Genomic DNA, 18,854 nt, shown 5'->3' on the forward strand with positions numbered 1-18,854 from the left:
CCACAGAAGCCAAAGGTGCACAGAGGCAAAGCGTGGTAACAGATGCTGGATGGTTTTTAAAGCTAACGTAGAGACCTTTAAGGACGTTACCCAGAAGGGTCTCAGCAAGAGGTGAAACCAAGAGTGACCCTTAGAGAGGGTCACCGGCTACAGCCCGTCATTCCGGGATTCCCCAGGGATCTAGGCTGGGGGCGGCCTGACCTTATTTATTTGGTAGTGGGTCATTAATTACGACAATCTTTTTCGGAGGCCTAGAAGGATAGGAATGGAGAGGATATGGGTGAATCGCAGACGTGGACTTGATGACGGTATGATACGTTAGTCGGCGCCACCCCAGTCCCTTCTCCTTAGTGTCCGGTTACTCTCAAGCCTGGTCAGGTTAGTGCTCCTGGCCCACAGGTGGCGGCGGTGGCGGCGGCGGAAGTGACGCACGCGCGGTGCCCGGCGTTAGAAAGAAAGATGGCAGCGCTGGCGCTGGACCAGGGGGAAGGTAAACACCGGTCAAGGCTGCTGTTGTTGCTCTGGGGAAGCTAATCTATCTTTCTTCCAACCTCTTTCACAGCCTCACGGCCTTTCCGGGAATGGAGGAGGGAAGGAGGACAGGGGATGCCTCCCTTCTTCCCTCCTTCTGTTCCCCACCCCCTTCCCTTCCTCCCTTCACCCATCGCGGGTTTTACCCAGGGAGTCTCTGTCTCCGCCGCGGAAACGGACAGACCCGTCTGACGGGCAGACGGACGGACGGACTGAGCGGGCTGGCGAACTGAGCAGCCGAGGCCCGAGGAAGGCCCCAGACGTTCCTGGGCAGGGCCCCGCGGCGGCTGCCGGCGTCGGTTCCGGCCTACGGTCACTGGGGGGGTAAGCGGCGGCGCTGGGAGGAGCTCGCCATCCCGGCGTGGTTGAGCCCCGGACCCCCGAGGGAGGCGCGGGGATTGAAGCCGCGCTGCCGGGGCCCGGGCGGGCGCCTCCTCTTCCCGCGCCCCCCCTCCCCCCTTCCCCCTTCCCCCTTTCCCTCCTCCCTCCTCCCCTCCTCCCATCCTCCTTTCCTCCCTCACTCACCCAGCCCCGGCCCCAGCCCCAGCCCGGGCCCCTCCGCCCGCCTGCCGCCCCCGGCGGCCTATTAACCTCCCCACCCCCCAAGTTGAGTTTCTCCTCCAGGTATTGCCGTTATTATCGTTACTCGCCCCTCGAAAGCAATGCTGGTGTCCCCGGGGCGAGGACGTGGGGGGGACACCCCGGGAGACTGAATGGTTTGTTTTTCCTCAGGGCAGGGACGGCGGGGGCCGCAGCCACCCCAGCAGCCGGCACGCAGGCTCCCCCCACGCTGGCCTCCTCGAGGTGCCCTGGCCCCGTCCTGGAGGGAGGAACCCCTCTAGAGGTGAGAAGACGAGGAGGAGGAGGAGGGTTCAGTCTTCATGGCCTGTACAGCCCTGGGTCTTCCCTCTTCGGCCGAATACGGGGACGCCGATTAATACCAATGGCGGAGGTGCTTTTCCTGATGCAGACACCACTCCACTCGTAACTGGACCTAAACCACCAAGGTTTGTATCCTGTCTCACCTGCCCAGGCTTTGAGAGATGAGTTTATAGAAAGCAAGAGCTCAGAAAATCTCGGTGGCTCTGCCCTTTTGAAATATTTCTCTAAGAATCTTATTACAAATAGGCTTCTTAACTGTATTGGATTCATAGCTTCTTTTATGTTAATATGCTAAATTTGTTATTTGCTTTGTATTCATTAAAATCGTTCAGAAATTATTTGGGGCATATATATTTGCTGTTACAAAAGCACTTAAAAAAAAACACCCCAAAGGCCCCTGCCTATCCGTATGAAGAGTCCCTTTTCTTAGGAGTCATGCAAAATTGCCACATGTATCGAAATGATGGTTAGTAGGAAGCATTTAGAATATTTAAATTCCAAAGGATCTGTCTTTTCCTCCTCTTTATTTTGATATTTGAGTATATAGGACAGCAAAGTGATGTACAGATACGTAGTAACTTTTTGATTGACTTTTACCTTAAGATCATTGTCTACTATAGTTCCACATGTTTTATATTCCACCTTTCTTCTCTGTTACAGCCAAACTGACTTGTTTGTTATTCTCTGAATTGAATATTTCATCTCTCACCTCTGTGCCTTTCCACAGGCTGTCCCCAGTAATTGAAATGCATTCTTAACCTTCAGCATCTTGGAATTCTTAGCTTCATTTGAGATTCTGCTCAAATGCCATCTCCAAAAAATGCCCAGTTATTAGTGCCCTCCTAATACCCAGTGCTTTGCATGTAGTAGGTACTCATAAAATTGCTGATGAACTTGAAGAAGCCATTTAGCTGTGATACTTTTTACAATTTAAGTCAATTTTCTCTCCCTACCCACTTATCCTCCCCATTGGAGGAAAAAAATAACCCAAAGGAAAATGAAACCTTAGTAACAAATATAATAGTCAAGTAAAACAAACAACCTTGTATTGGTCCTGTCCAAAAATTATGCATCCCATTTGGCAAGGTAAATAGTATGTTTCCTCATTTGTTCTCTGGAATTGTGGTTGGTCACTTCATTGATCAGAATTCCTAAGTCTTTCCAAGTATTTATTTAATAGTATTGTTGTTACTGTATAATTGTTTTACTGGTTCTGCTCACTTCATTCTCCATCAGTTCATACCAGTCTTTCCAGGTTTCTCTGAGACTCCTTTTCTTCCTTTTTTATGGCATAATAGTATTCCGTTACATCCATATTCCACAAATTGTTCAGCTGCTAACCAACTGCTGGGTCCTGCTTTGGGTTCCAGTTCCTTGCTACCATAAAAAGAGCTTCTGTGATAGAAATTTTTTATACATTTTTGTCTGCTTTTTTCATTGATCTCTTTGGGGTATAGGTTTAATAATTGTATTGTTTCATCAAAGAGCACATACAATTTAAGTAACTTATTGTGCATTGTTCCATATTGCTTTTCTGAATGGCTGGACCAATTCCCAATTTCCCCTGCATCTCCTCCAATATTCATTATTTTGCTTTTTTGTCAACTTTGCCAATTTGATGGGTATAAGATGGAACCTCAGAGTTTCTCTAATTTGCATTTCCCTAATTATTAGAAATTTGGAATTTTTTTTTATATAGCTATTGATAGCTTGGATTTCTTTCCTCGAAGTGCCTATTTATATGCTTTGACTCTTTTTATTCTGGGGAATGGCTCATATATTTGAATCAGTTCCTTACGTATCTCGGTGAGATCTTTTTCAAAGAAACTGCAAAATTTTTTCCTAAATAATTGTTTTTCTTCTACTCTTCTTTACATTGTATCTGAAAAAACTTAAGTTTTATGTAATCAAACTTGTCTACATGACACTTTATAATTTAAACTATTATAATGTTAAGCTGTTTTGATGATGTGAACTATAATTCATTTTTATAACACATTACCTTTAAAGTACTTTGACATTTGTAAGTAAATTGTAAATTTCAAAAAATAACTGTTAGTAAAATAATGTCCATAAAGTGTTTAATTTTGTCTGGTTTAAGCAGACTCTTGCTGTTGAGTCATTTTCAGTTGTCTGACCCTATTTGGGGTTTTCTTGGCAGAGATACTGGAGTGGTTTGCTATTTCCTTCTCCAGCTCATTTTACAGATGAGGAAACTAACTCGAACAGGGTTAAGTGACTTGCCCAGGGTCATACAGCTAATAAGTGTCTGAGGTCAAATTTGAACTAAGGAAAATGACTCCAGGTCCAGTACTCTATTCACAACAAACACAGCTGGCTGCCCTTAAGTAGACTAATGGTTTGTATAAAGGGCATAGTTACACAATCTGAAGATGCTTTTTGAGTTTTTAAAGGTACAGTACTACATCTATATATCTCTAATAGTTAGAGAGATATAAACTAATAGTAGCTTATGTTTTTTATGCCTTACAATTTACAAAGCATGCCCCTCTATTTTATAAATGAGGAAATTGATAGTCACATGCCCAATTAGTTTTAGAACTGGGCCTTAACTAGTCCTTTTCTAAGTATGTACACATATAAAGAAAAACCTAATTCGACAGAATGTTACAGGTAGTTCTCTGTCAGGGGTCAGCATCGACTTGGCTTTTATGTACTTCAAAATAGATTCACATAAGGGGAAAGCATGTAAAAATTAGTAACTTTTTGTGGCTCAAGTTTATTGAGCTTAATTATAAAATATTTATTACATATGTGTAAATCCCACCGATATGATACTCATTTTGTACTTAACCAAAATAGTATGTGTAGTTTGGAGTGGTCAAAAGATAAACTGATTCACAAATTGTGTTAAAGTGATGTGTATAATGGGTGCATTGTCATTTTTTTAAAGATAAAAGACAAATTGTTTTCTTATTTAAATGTTTTGTTAAATTTATGACTTTTCTATTGTCTTAATGCCATTTGGTCTCAGCACACTGTGGTGTTTTTAAAAGACAGTAAAAATATTTTAAAACCGTTTTAAGTTTGTAGTATTAGAACAAAACACAGGGTTTACACTCGAATGTAGTAGCCTTAAAAGATATAAGATGTGTTAGTTTAACACTGTTCCCTGCAGGTAAAATTCCCACAAAAGTGTCCAGAAATAATTTTAGTGTTAGAGACCTCTGTACCTTTCTTTTTGTTCCCTGAAGCCAAAACCTGGGAATTATTATCAGAACTACTCTAGTTGATTAATACAGGATTTCATAGGGAATAATGAAAGACAGTGTCTTATAGTAGAAAGAACATTAGATTTGGTCAGGTGACCTAGGTTCATGTGTTAAAATAGAAACTTTTGAGTATATTACTGAGCCTCAGTTTGCTCATAGGTTGATAATCAAGGTAGTGAATGTAAACATTTTGTGTTCATAAAATGCTATTTAAATGTGAGCAATTTGATCAGTTAACAGAAGTGGTCTTTGCCCCTTAAAGTTTTGTTTGCTACAGAATACTTGTTCTTTGTTATAATGCTTGAAAATCTTGCATTTCTTAAATGAAGAGAAATGGAAGAAAGGGTGTTATGGATGCCAGAATTAAGAATAATTGGGGTACTGTGACATTTTAGTCATTAGTGTTGTAGATACACACATGTGTATGTTTATGTATGTGTATTTTTGTATGTTGTACTGCTTGCTGTTATTTCAGAATCTTAAGAGAATTGATAATTATGTCTCAGAAATGAAATTGTTGATTTTCTTTCTTGGTTTTATTAGGAAATACAGCTTTAGAGTCTTTAATTTCATGTAACTACTCTGTAATTTGCATTGAAACTAAGAGAACAATAAGAAATCTATATTTGAACTCTGACTTTATCCTTGACTTTAACTGAGTAGCTCAAACTGAGGACTTTTATGTAAAATATTTTCTTTTTTGAAAAATTAATTTTAATAGTCATTTAAAAATGTTCAGTTCCAAATTCTCTCCATCCCTCCAGGCCTTCCTTCATCCACTGAGAATACAAACACGATTATGTAATAGATTTTCAAAGTAGACATTATCAGATCTTAGTTATTCAGAGATAAGCATTTTAATTATTATACCTTTTGTAAAAAAAAAAAGATCTTAACTAATGTTTCTGTTTTTGTTGGTAGGTAATTTGTAAGATTTTGGTATCTGTTTCTTAATAGAAGTTCTTGCTAGTATTCTCACTGGATCTGTTCTCTATAGATTATAAAAGCTAGTGTTGTTGTTTTTAAATGACATTACTGTTGGAGCACTTCTAAACCTAACAATGAGCAATCCCATGTTAGATAAGAGGCTTTTGGCACAAAACAACATTCTAAAAACATTTACTCAAAAAATTTTGTAATCATCACAAACTATTCAGATACCTAATAATTTTAACAAACCCTTTTCAGGAAACTATAAACAAACATTATTTATAGTTTTTATTTAGAAAGTTAAAATATGGATTTATTTTATATATAATGTGTGCATGTATGTATATTATATATATATAAATAATTTTATGTATGCAGACACATACATAGATGCACACTTTATTTCCATGACTTTACATTCAGTTTTTCTTCTGCGTATTTTTTTTTAGATTTTTGTAATTGCAGTTATTATTTAGGTAGCTGTAATCATTAAGTATATTTTAGGAGAAAAATACCAAAACATTGAATCCTACTCAACTGTGGTAGTTGCTTCCAATTTGATACTGGCTTTTAGGGTTGTTTTAATGGAGAAAGTTAGCTGAATGCTCAACAGCAAAAAAAATTAAATTGTAGATTGTAGTATGTTGTAGTAGAAAGAACATCAGACTTGGAGTCAGAAGACCTGGCTTTGAATCCCTTTTCTGTCCTTTTATCTGTGATGGTGAACAATTACTTTAATCTCTCTGAGCCTGGGTTTCCTTATCTGTACACTTAGAATAGTAATGCTTGTATTACCTACCTCACCAGGTTACTATGAGAAAAATCCTTTATTAACTACAACATAGGTTATAATTGTTCTCCACTGGGTCCATAATCTCATTCACGTGGCTATTCTCTCCAATTCTTCAAGTTCCAACTCATTCATACCTGCTTTTCCTTTAGGCAGCAGTGTGGTACAGTGGAAAGAGTACAGGTGAGCTGAGATCAAATCCTGCCACAGAAGTTTATGACCTAACGGACTGTAGGCAGGTCAATCCTCTTGAGGCTCAGTTTCCTCACCTGTAGAAAGGGAGGGGATTGAACTAAGGTGACTTCTGAAGTTCATTCCCCCTCTAGATCCTAATATAGTAATTTTTTTTCTGGGAAAAAGAAATTTTTGTACCAGTGTCTGAGAAAACAGCTGTTACATTTGAATAGTATTGGGTTTTATATGCATTTAAAAGTGAATATAGAAAGAATATGAGTGTTTCTATAACCACTGCATGTGGGTTTATTTTTTGTTAGTTTAAAAATTTCCTGCATTGTTATAATTGGGGTTTAGGGCCCTGGAATCAGAATATCAGCTTCATAACATAAATCATAACATTTGAATCCTTTGCCTCTAATTGTCCTCATCCGTTTTCCCTCATCAGACTTCTTACCTTATTGGTCCCTTGTGAGTTCTTGCTGTGAGAAATTTTTGGGATATAAATAGCAATAATACTTTTCAAGGGTAGTGAAAGAGAACAAGGCTTTATTGTTTTGTCATCCATTCCTAAGAACGTAGTTATTCTCTTTACTTTTTATTAGATAATTATTCATGTTTAGTGAAAGTAGGAGACTTTCCCTTAGTGGCATGCTTATTAAAGCAGGAGATAATAATAGTTTCCTCTCAGCTTAAGGTTAAAGGAATTCACCTCACATTTTGTAATTTAGTCTCTCTTTTTTTTACTCTTGAGGAACCATACAATTGGGAATTCTAAGACAAAGTGTAGTATTTTTCCACAGAAAATTACATGTGTAGATTATAAACCACATAGTTTCCCTTGACCAGTTAGGTTTTTCAAAAGTAAACAAACACTTAAAATATTTGTCCAGTTTTTCTAATGTGAACATTTAAAATAACTGTCCAGTTACTGAAGCTACTTTCTTAATTACATTCTTGAAATTCTGCTTAAGATTTTTCCTTTTCTCTCACTCCCTCTCATTAGCTTTTTTCAAAGTGGCTTAGGTTTGTGATTCCCTGACAACTATGTAGAAATTTCATTTCTTTAATGAGAAATTTTAATAGCAACAATTTGATAGGTAATTCTTGTTCCTTTAATATATTTGAGCTTGGTCACTTTTCCTATCCTTGAGGATTTTGTTCATTACTTTTCTACCTCTCCCACCTTGTGTGTCCATACACACCCAGTTATTATTCCTTTTACTATTAATTTCTGCTGAGTTTTTGTTTGTTTTTCTAATTTATAGAATCATAGGATTTCAGAATGAGAAGGCACCATGGATATTGCCTAGTATTAGTATGTTATATTGCCGATGAGGAAACTGTGGCCTATAATGTTACATGATTTTCCCAAGACTACTAATTTTGCTAGTTAGTAGCAAAGGCGGAATTAGAACCTGTCTTCCAGTTCCCTTACCAGGATTTTTTCCCCCTGTATCATGTTTTTATTGAACACAGTTCTTGGCTTAATTACTGTTTTTCATTGATTCATCATTGTTACAACCTGAATTCTTCATTAAAAAAAAATAACATTCAGATTTAGAGTTTCAAATTTAAATCATTTGGTTGGTTGTTTTAACATAGTAAACATTTTCTTCTAGAAACAATGTTATTAGTAGTGGTTAGTGTCTCGGGTTAACCCAATAAAGCTCATTTAACCCATGATATGTAGCTGAAACATATTTGCTTGTAGTGAAAAAATGTTAAAAGTCAGCTGCTTCAGTGGTACACAGGGAAGAACACTGGAGGCAGAGTTCGTGGATTTAATTCTGTCCTTTGACAAAGTCACAGACTTTGGGCAAGACACTTAAAGTCCCTGGGCTTCAGTTTCCTGATCAGTCAAATAAGCATTTATTAAGTGCCTACCATGTACCAGGCACTGTGCTAGACATTGGGGATACAATTTTTTTAAAGGGTTTTTTTTTGGGGGGGGATGTTTTTTGAGTCTCATATCACCATAGTTATCCCAACTATCCCTTTCCTTTCCTTTCCTTTGCCTCTCCTGGACAGCCATCCAATATGAAAAGTAGTATGGTGGGTTTGGGGGTTTTTTTTTGGAGGAGAAAAAAAATCAACACAACAGATTGATACATTGAAAAAGCCTGAAAACATGTTTAGTGTGTAATATCTGGGGATCACCACAAAGGGGTAGGTTGGAGTCCTGCCTTATCTTTATAATTTTGTTACATTTACTTTTTATTTTTTGGTATGTTATTGTTCTTTCTACTTAAATTGTTGTAGTTACAGTATATATTGTTTTCTGGACTCTGTTTACTCCACATTTAGTTCATATAGATTTCTCCATATTTCTCTGTTTATCACATATATAATTTCTTAGGAGCACAGCAATATTCCAATACACTCATATATCACAGTTTCTTTAGCAATTTTCTAATTGATGGGCATCTGCTTTGTTTCCAGTTTTTATGGAACCACAAAAGTCCTATCACAAAAAGTTTTGCTATAATTATTTTGGAGTATAGGGGGCTTATTTCTTATCAGTGGCTTCCTTGAGGTGTCCTTACAGACTTATGTCCAGTCATGGTATCTCTGGTTCAAAGGGTATAGACATTTTATTCATTTTATTTGCATAATTCCAAATTGCTTTCTAACAGTGTTTCAGCAGCCCCCTCATTTCTGGAGGGTAAAGCAATAGAGCACAGTAGGGAAGGGAAAAGACTATCTAGATTTTTCCATATCCAAGCTGGTTGGGATAAATTAAATTTGTCTTCTAGTCAGGAAGATGATGTGGGGATGAGAGGCATACCACAGAACTTCCTTACTAAGCTATATTGCCTTCTTCTTTGGGAAGGGGAGATAAGGAAACCATAGAGGAGGTGAGGCAAAATATAAAGGTCAGGAAATGCCATTGTTTTTGCCAATGCCATCATTTTGCCTAGGGCAAGTCCTGTGTACCTATAACTTTGTACACCAAAAAACTTTTATCAAGGTGTTTCAGATGCCAAGTCACACAAATGTTGAGGCTCTTGGTAAACTCGCCCTCATCTGACAACAGCCTACAAATTGGGCATAAAATTCTAATGAAAAACATACAAACGTAAGTAATCTATAGCTTTGGACTTGGGAATTGGTCTTAGTTTCAATTAATTTCAAATACACAAATTAAAAAAAATATTATTTTAAATTATGGAATAAAACAAATATTTCCATAATATAGTACAATAAAAAAGATTGTACATGAAACTGCAAATCTACTTTATACAGCTTGCTATTCCTTTCAAATATGCAACAGAATTATCATGTAAATCTTTTTTTCCCCCCTTCCCCACCCCTTGCCCTAGAGATGGCTACCATTAGGCACAAATAGGTATATATATTTATGTAAAGTTATTCTATACATACTTCTGTTTATCAATTCTTTCCCTGGATGCAGATACCATCTTTCTTCGTGAGTCCTTTGCAGTTAATTTGGGTATTTATAATAGTCAAAATAATTTGTTCAACATGCTTAAAACAATATTGCTGTTACTGTATACAATGTTCTCTTGGTTCTGCTCATTTCACTCTTCATTATTTCATGCAAATATTTCCATGTTTTTCTAAAAATCATTGATTTCATCATTTCTTATAGCACAATAGTATTCTATCACAATCACATAGCATACCTAGTTTAGCCATTCCCCAATTGGTGTGCACCCCTGCAATTTCCAGTTCTTTGCCACCACAAAGAGAGCTGCTATAAATATTTTAGAATATATAGATTCTTTTCCTTTTTTCCCAATCAGCTTTGGAAATTAGACCAAGTAGTAGTATTATTGGTTCAAAGGGTCTAGGTAGTTTAATAACTCTTTGGGCATAATTCCAGATTGCTCTCCAAAATGGTTGGATCAATTTATAATTCCACCAACAATGAATTAGTGTCTTGATTTTTCAACATCTCCTACAACATTTGTCACTTTTATCATTTTAGCCAATCTGGTAGGTGTAAAATGATATCTCAAGGTTGTTTTAATCTGCATTTTCTAACAAATAATTATTTAAAATTTAGACTTTTTTATATGACTATAAATTGTTTTCATTTCTTCATTGGAAAATTGCCTGTTCATATTCTTTTACTATTTATCAATTGGGTAATGACTCACATTCTAATAAATTTGACAAAATTCTTTTTATATTTTAGATATGAGACCATTATCTGATCAACTGTCTATAAATGTTTTTTCTCCAATTTTCTGCTTTCCTTCTACAAACGTTTTAAAAGCATTTACTCTATGCAAGGAAATATACTGGGGATGGGGTTGCTATGCAAAGATGAAATAAAGTATAAATCTTGTCAACATAGTGATTATAATCTAATAGTGGGATTAAGATTTATACACAAACAACTGTTATGCAAAGCAGAGTGTAATAGATGCAAAGGAGAGATACGATGTTCTGAAAAATTAAAGGGTTCAATGAGGTCTCTCACCTAATGAGAACAGAATTGGCACCTGAGTTAGATGTTGAAGGAAGGAGTTTAGAGATGGAGAGATATGCTATTTTAGGTAGAAATTCAGCAATTCTCTTCTGGGCGGTGTTGGGGAACAAAGATGGAAGAATTTAAGAAGAGAATGATGGGAGAGTAAGAACAGTGAGAAGCCCAGTTTATGTTTAATAATATAGGAAAGTGAGTAGTAGAATAGAATATTGGAACCAAATTATAGAATGCTTTGAATGCCATGATAAGGAATTCATATTTTATTTGGTACACAGTGAGGAGGCACTTACCTTTTTTTATTTTTTTTGGTGGGGCAGTGAGGGTTAAATGACTTGCTCAGGGTCACACAGCTAGTAAGTGTCAAGTGTCTGAGGCCGTATTTGAACTCGGGTCCTCCTGAATCCAGAGCTGGTGCTTTATCCACTGTGCCACCTAGCTGCCCCAGCATTTTTTAAATAATAGAATGAGGCAATAGTTTATGATGGATGGATTGGATGAGGCAGACAGAGTAAGGAAGATCATTTAGGTTATTACATTATAGAATCACAGAATTTGAAAGTTGGAAGGAACCTCTCTCTAGTTCAAGCTATACATGAATAAACCTCTATTGAAACATATTTGATGAGTGGTTTTCCAGCCTCTTTTTTGTTTTTGTTTTTTTGCGGGGCAATGAAGATTAAGTGACTTGCCCAGGGTCACACAGCTAGTAAGTGTCAAGTGTTTGAGACTGGATTTGAACTTTGGTCCTCCTGAATCCAGGACCGGTGCTTTATCCACTGTACCACCTAGCTGCCTCCCTCCAGCCTCTTCTTGAAGACCCAACTATATCTCCAGGCAAGCCATTTCACTTTGGTACAGCTTTACTTGTTAAGAAGTTTTTCCTGACATAAAGACTAATTTGCTTCCTTGCAACTTTTAAAATTAAGATGGGGGAAATTTTTGTTATCGAATATCTCTGGTAAGATATATAGGGATATATGTATGTCTGTGTGTATGTATATATACACAGACATACATACATACATATTCAGATATACACACATATATGTGAGACTAAAAGCCACTCCCCAACTGATAAATGTTCAAAAATATGAAGAAACAATTCTCAAGATGAATTGCAAACTTTTTGTTGTTGTTGTTGTTCATTAGTTTGTTTAATTATGGTAATAAAAAGGTTAACCCTAAGCAAAACTTTAAAGTCTGTCCTTGGCAACTTCCTGCTTCCTCTCCTCTTTTTTTTTTTTTAATTTTATTTATTTTTTTTCCCGTTACATGTAAAGATAGTTCTCAACTTTTGTTTATACAAGGTTTACAATTTCAGATTTTTCTCCCTCCCCTAGACAGCAGGTAATCTGATATAAGTTTTATATATATATATATATATATATATATATATATATATATATATATATATATATATATATATAATAACATTAAACATATTTCTGCATTTGCCATGTTATAAGAGAAAAATCAGAGCAATGAGGAAAAACCTCAAAATAGAAAAACAACAGCACCAAAAACAAAAGAAATAGTATGGTTCATTCAGCATCTGTACCCCACAGTTATTTTTTTTTCCCCTGGATTTGGAGATACTCCTCCATCATGAGTTCCCTGGAACCCTTCTGTACCATTGCATTGGTGAGAAGAATATAGTCCATCACAGTAGATCAACACACAATGTTGATGATACTGTGTACAGTGTTCTTCTGGTTCTGCTCATCTCACTCATCATCAGCCCACGCAAGATTTTCCAGGTTTCTCTGAACTCCTGCTCATCGTTTCTTACAGCACAATAGTATTCCATTATATTCATATACCACAACTTGTCCAGCCATTCCCCAATTGATGGGCATCCCCTCAACTTCCAATTCCTTGCCACCACATAAAGAGCAGCTATAAATATTTTTGTGCATGTGGGTCCTTTTCCCCTTTCCATGATCTCTTTGGGAAAAAGACCCAAAAGTGGTATTGCTGGGTCAAAGGGTATGCATTGCTTTATATCCCTTTGGGCATAATTCCAAATTGCTCTCCAGAATGGTTGGATCAGTTCACACCTCCACCAACAATGCATTAGTGTTCCAATTTTTCCACAGCTTCTCCAACATTTATTTTTTCCTTTTTTGTCATTTTAGTCAATCTGATAGGTGTCAGGTGGTATCTCAGAGTTGTTTTAATTGAATTGCAAACTTTTTAACAACTATGTGAAAGAATAGCTCAGGTCACTAATAAGAGAAATGAAAATCAAAACAACTTTGAGATTTTTCTTTACAACCAGCAAATTGTATAAAGTGACAAAAGATGGGAATATACAGGGGCTAACAAGTTGTGAAATATGAATGTAACATAATATACATATATATTATCTCCATCATTAGAATATAAACTGTTTGAAGACTGAGACTGCTTCACTTTTTATTTTGTATCCCAGGACTTAGCACAGCAAAAGCTTAATAAAGTCTTATGGAATGATATGAAGACCAGTGATTATGAAGAATAAGGAGAAGCATAGGAAGGCTTGCTTACATCAACTGTTACAAAGTGAAGTGAGCAGACCCAGGAAAATTATATATACAATGACTACAATGTCAGTGGAAAGAGCAATAACAAAACATCTATCTATTCATTCATGTATTCATTCTTTCTTTCATTTTTGTGGGCAGTGAGGGTTAGGTGACTTGCCCAGGGTCACACAGCTAGTGTCAAGTGTCTGAGGTTGGATTTGAACTCAGGTCCTTCTGAATCCAGGGCTGGTGCGCCACCTAGCTGCCCCCAACAACAAAATATTTAAACTGAATGCATTTAAATTGAGTTCTGTGAATCAATGGAAAACATTATTTATTTACAAGTACCTAGTGCTGATATTGCAAATAGAAAACGAAGGTAGCTTCTGATCTCAAGGAGCGTGTCACGTTCTTGAGGGAGACATCACATATAAGAATGTTCAGTTACAGGGTGGATGGAAAGACCTAAAGGGTACTGCAAAAGGGCAGATAGCAAGGCCCAAGAGTCCTGAAGATGCTTTGCGGTTTCATAGTAGAATAATATTCAATATTCTGACACATTCGTATACCAGAACTTGTTTAACCATTTCCTAATCAATGGGCATTTACTTCTTTGTCACTACCAAAAATTTAACCTTTATATTGTAAATATGATTCTTGAGAAGGGATTATAATGGGTATCCTTAGTGAAATCAATGGTAAGACTGTTTTCCACAAAGGAAATTAATAATAACCAAGCTTAATCCCCAAAGAAGATATATGAGAATGTACCTCCCTTTCTTCTTTGAAGAGGAAAAATACTTTAGGTGTGGAATACTTTATAGTACTATGGACTTCCTTGATGGATTAGTTTTGCTGATTATTTTTTCTCTTTGATTTTTTTGTTATGGGAAGAGTTGCTCTTGGGGCAGGGAAGGGAGTAGAGATATATTTGGAACTGTAGGTTACCTAAAAACAAAAGATCTCAATAAAATGTAAGTAGTTCATGAACAGTATCAGAGGAAGTGGCTTTGGAAAAGAGGAAATAACATCAATAGATATTGTAGATGTAGAATTCACACGATTTGGCAATTGGATATGGGAGCTAATAGAGAAATTAGTTGTGACTGAGAAAGCAACAGTTCCATCAATAGAAACATTCTGATGTTTTAGTAGAGCATAGAAAGTGGAACATAGGATTGTCCCTAGGTTCTTAGAAGGCCAGAGCTTGTGCTCCATTGGAATAGCAAATCCCTGTCTAGTAGGAACAGCTTCAAATATAAGGCCAGCAGTAGACTGTGTGTCTTTCTCCCAAGAGCCAGTTTGCCTAAATTCTCTAGTCCCATTATTGCAAAATTATTCACTAAATTACTTTTTTTTCTTTTGGCCTCAGTAGTTCAAAAGGCCTGAGTTTAAATACTGGCTTTTCTTAATTTTATTTCTCTGGGATTCATTTTTCTCGTCTGTAATATGAGGAAGTTGAACTAGATGAACTATAAGGTCCTTTTCAATCCTAAATCTTTTGTTCTCTGAGGACCTTTTTTGGGGGGTGGGGGGGAGGGCAATGAGGGTTAAGTGACTTGCCCAGGGTCACACAGCTAGTTGTGTGAAGTGTCTGAGGCTGGATTTGAATTCAGGTACTCCTGAATCCAGGGCCGGTGCTTTATCCACTGCGCCACCTACCTGCCCCGCTACCAAGGTCTTTTGATCTGTCAGTAGAGGGAGAATTCACATTGATGAAATACTGCATATTTAGAGATTAAGATTTGGAAAAGAAATATAATTTTGCCCATATTGGGTTTGAGATGCTAGTGGCACACCCTTTCGGAGATAAATAGAAAACAGTTGGGAATATTGGAGCAGAGTTCCAGGGAGAACTTAAGTGAATATAAAGATTTTTGAGTTATCTACATAGAGATAATTGTTGAGGGAGTAGAAATGATTGCTAAAAGGGAGAGTGTAGAATGGGAAGATATCAGAGGACAGAGCCTTAGCGAACACGTGTTTTGTGGAAGGGAGAATGACGACATAGTAAAAGAAAAAGAGTAGTGTATAGTACAGATAAGACTGCCTTGTAAGACTACCCTGTCTTGAGAGCTAAGGAAGAAAAACTTTTGTGAAGAAGTGCCATACTATGGAGAAATTAAGGGAGGATGGAAGACCTTAAAAAGGCAAGTGACAAGATTGTTACTAGTAGAAAATTCAGCTTGAGTGTGAAGGTGCAAATCACTGGTAAGGGGGTAAAGACTGAGTAAGTGGAAGCAAGCAGCAAAGGTAAATTATTATTATTATTATTTTGGTAAATTATTTTTCTAGACATTTATCTGTAAAGGAAAGAGAACATTAGCTTGAAGGGAGTAAGCAGGATCAAGGGAAAGTTTTATTTTTAAAATGAGAGGAAGGATCCAATCATAAATTTAGGGTTTCGGAAAGGAGCTAATAAAGGGAGAGATTGAAGATGTAGGAGAGGGAAGAGGAATAATTCATTTATGAGGTTCCAGAGGAGATGGAAACAGATAGGATTGGGGGTTGACAAGGTTAGCCATGGAAATACAAAGGGTCACCTCATTCTTTAGAAGCAAAGGAAACAGGAGCAAATGGGTAAAGACTTAGAGAGGTGTGAAAGAGGGTAATTGAGGGTTGTGATAATGTTTTTCTATTCTTATGATGTCATGACAAATGTCCATGTTACTGACTAATAAATATCAGTATGAGTACTTAAAGAATCTGTAATTTTATTGGTATTTCATCAAACACAGTAAATCACAACTTCTCTACACATTGTATTAGACTATTTTTTAGTTCCTGTGGTTAGTAAAATTCATTACCTAGTAGATAGTCTTCTCCAAGCCCAAACTTAAAAACATTTCACCTTCAGGCCTGAACATGAAACTGTATCACCATGTTACACCTTTCAGAGCTTATGTTTCCCTAGCATAGCTATATATTTATTTTAATTTTTATTTATTTTGCAGGGCAATAAGGGTTAAGTGACTTGCCCAGGGTCACACAGCTAGTAAGTCTCAAGTGTCTGAGGCGGGATTTGAACTCAGGTCCTCCTGAATCCAGGGCCCGTGCTTTATCCACTGCGCCACCTAGCTGCCTCCCCTAGCTATATTTTTAAATAAAATTTTTGATAGTTTTTGGTTTTTATATCGCCAGAATTTCTCCTAATAGCCTTCCTCTTCTGAGAGAGACATCTCATATAATAAATAATATTTTTAAAGGGGAAAAAAGAGGAAGAGAAAAAATTATCAAAACTTATCAATAATGAACCATACTATTTCTTTTGTTTTTGGTGCTGGTTTTTTTTTTTTCTATTTTGAGGTTTTGCATCATTGCTCTGATTTTTTCTCTTATAACAGGACTAATGCAGAAATAGGATTAATGTTATTATGTGTATATATATATATGTCTATATCTATATAGATATAACCTATATCAGATTACCTGCTGTCTAGGGGAGGGGGAGGGAGGGAAGGGAGGGAGAAAAATCTGAAATTGTAAAGCATGTATAAACAAAAGTTGAGAACTATCTTTACATGTAACGGAAAAAATAAAATACCTTATGTAAAAAAAACCTTATCAATAAATCAAAAAAGTATGAAAATATATTTTATGTTTCATACCTCTGGATGTCCTTAGCAAAGGAATCGGATGAGGTTGTCTTCTCATATATCTTTTTGGGACCATGCTTATTCTTTATAATATTGTTACATTTACTTTAAATTTTTTATGGTTCTTTCTATTTACATTGTCGTAGTCATTGTATCTATTATTTTCTTGACTGCTTTAAAACTTCACTCTATATCAGATTGTTTGTCTTTACATATTTTTCTGTTTTTATCATATTTGTCATTTTTTTACAGCACAGTAAAATATTCCGTTACATTCATCTCCACAACCTTTCTTTAGCCATTTCCCAATCAATGGGATCTAATTTGTTTCTAGTTTTTTGCTAACACACACACACACACACACACACACACACACACACACACAAAATGTGGTAAATATTTTAATGTATATTGGGACTTTTCTTTTTATCAATGACCTCCTTTGAATATGTACATCGTAGTGGAATTTCTAGGTGAAAGGGTATGGACATTTCATTTTAGTCACTTTATTTGCATAATTCCAAATTGCTTTCCAAAAGAGTTATTGATTCACAGTGAATTCTTCACCAATAATGCACTAGTGTGCCTCTTCTCTTAACCACTCCAACACTGATTATTTCTATATTTTGTCATTTTTACCAATTTGTAGAGTGAGAGGTGAAACCTCAGGATTGTTTTTGTAATATTCTCATTAGTGATTTGGAGCATTCTTTCATATGGTTGCTAATAGTTTGCAATTGAGAACTGTTTGTATCCTTTGACCTGTTATCTTAGCATAGCTTTCAAGAACCCAAAGGCATCATATCATGATATGCATCAGAATAGGTCTTTAGTGAAGAGATGTCTATCAGCAATCTGTAATGAAAACTGTGCTTGGGTCAACAATTTTTTATCTATGCAATAATCATCTTTGTGGAGAGTTGTAATTTTTAGGAGTTCTTAGCATATCAAAACAAGTAAAGTTTTAAAGTTGCGAATAACAGATCTATGGAATTATGTTTGTTTTGTTATTTCAAAATGTCCAAGATATACTTTAAGTAGAGTTTTGAGCTTCTTCTATCCTAACAGTAGTAATGATGAACTTCTGCTAACTGGCATCCTGATACAGTCCCATATAGCCAGTGGCACACATTTTCAAAACAACTGAGTTTTGGCATATTGTTTGTGGGTAAGGGAAAATAGTCTTCTAAAGTTACCTGATCTTCGGGAATAATTTTCTCATTTGCACTTTATAACAACCAGGCTGATTGACTTGGGCTACATGCTGTTGCAATCATTGTATGGATTTGGAAATCTGTATTGTGCAGCTAGATAGTGCAGTGGATAATAGTGCCAGGCCTGAAGTCAGAAAGGCTCATTTTCCCGAGTTCAAATCTGGCCTCAGACATTAGCTGTGTGACTCTGGGTAAGTCACTTAACCCTGTTTGCCTCAGTTTCCTCATTTGTAAAATGAGCTGGAGGGGCAGCTAGGTGGTGCAGTGGATAGAGCAGGAGTCAGGAGTAGTACCTGAGTTCAAATCCGGCCTCAGACACTTAACACTTACTAGCTGTGTGACCCTGGGCAAGTCACTTAACCCCAATTGCCTCACTTAAAAAAAAAAAATGAGCTGGAGAAGGAAGTGGCAAACCACTCCAGTATCTTTGCCAAGAGAAGCCCAAATGAGGTCGCAGAGTCAGTTATGACTGAAACGACTGAGCAGAAATACTCGTGTATATAGGAAACTGAATTCTTGTTCTATGTTTAACTGTTTTAAA

The 18,854-nt window shown here is 36.7% G+C and overlaps 1 protein-coding gene across 3 annotated transcripts in view; it reads left to right on the forward strand.

The window, feature by feature from the left end:
- The first annotated feature begins 363 nt into the window (after positions 1-363).
- Positions 364-18,854, forward strand: part of KLHL15 (kelch like family member 15) — a 67,003-nt gene continuing 48,512 nt past the window's right edge. Inside the window, exons 1-2 of one of the 3 annotated variants that reach the window (XM_043994169.1) lie at positions 364-490; positions 1,264-1,538. The gene's annotated coding sequence lies outside the window, so the exon portion shown is untranslated. Of the gene's footprint in view, positions 856-1,064; positions 1,156-1,263; positions 1,539-18,854 lie in introns of those variants that run through there. The other 2 variants (XM_043994167.1, XM_043994170.1) reach the window with 2 other exon arrangements.

The sequence above is a fragment of the Dromiciops gliroides genome, chromosome 3 (genome assembly GCF_019393635.1).
Source record: "Dromiciops gliroides isolate mDroGli1 chromosome 3, mDroGli1.pri, whole genome shotgun sequence".
NCBI classification, from domain to species: domain Eukaryota; kingdom Metazoa; phylum Chordata; class Mammalia; order Microbiotheria; family Microbiotheriidae; genus Dromiciops; species Dromiciops gliroides.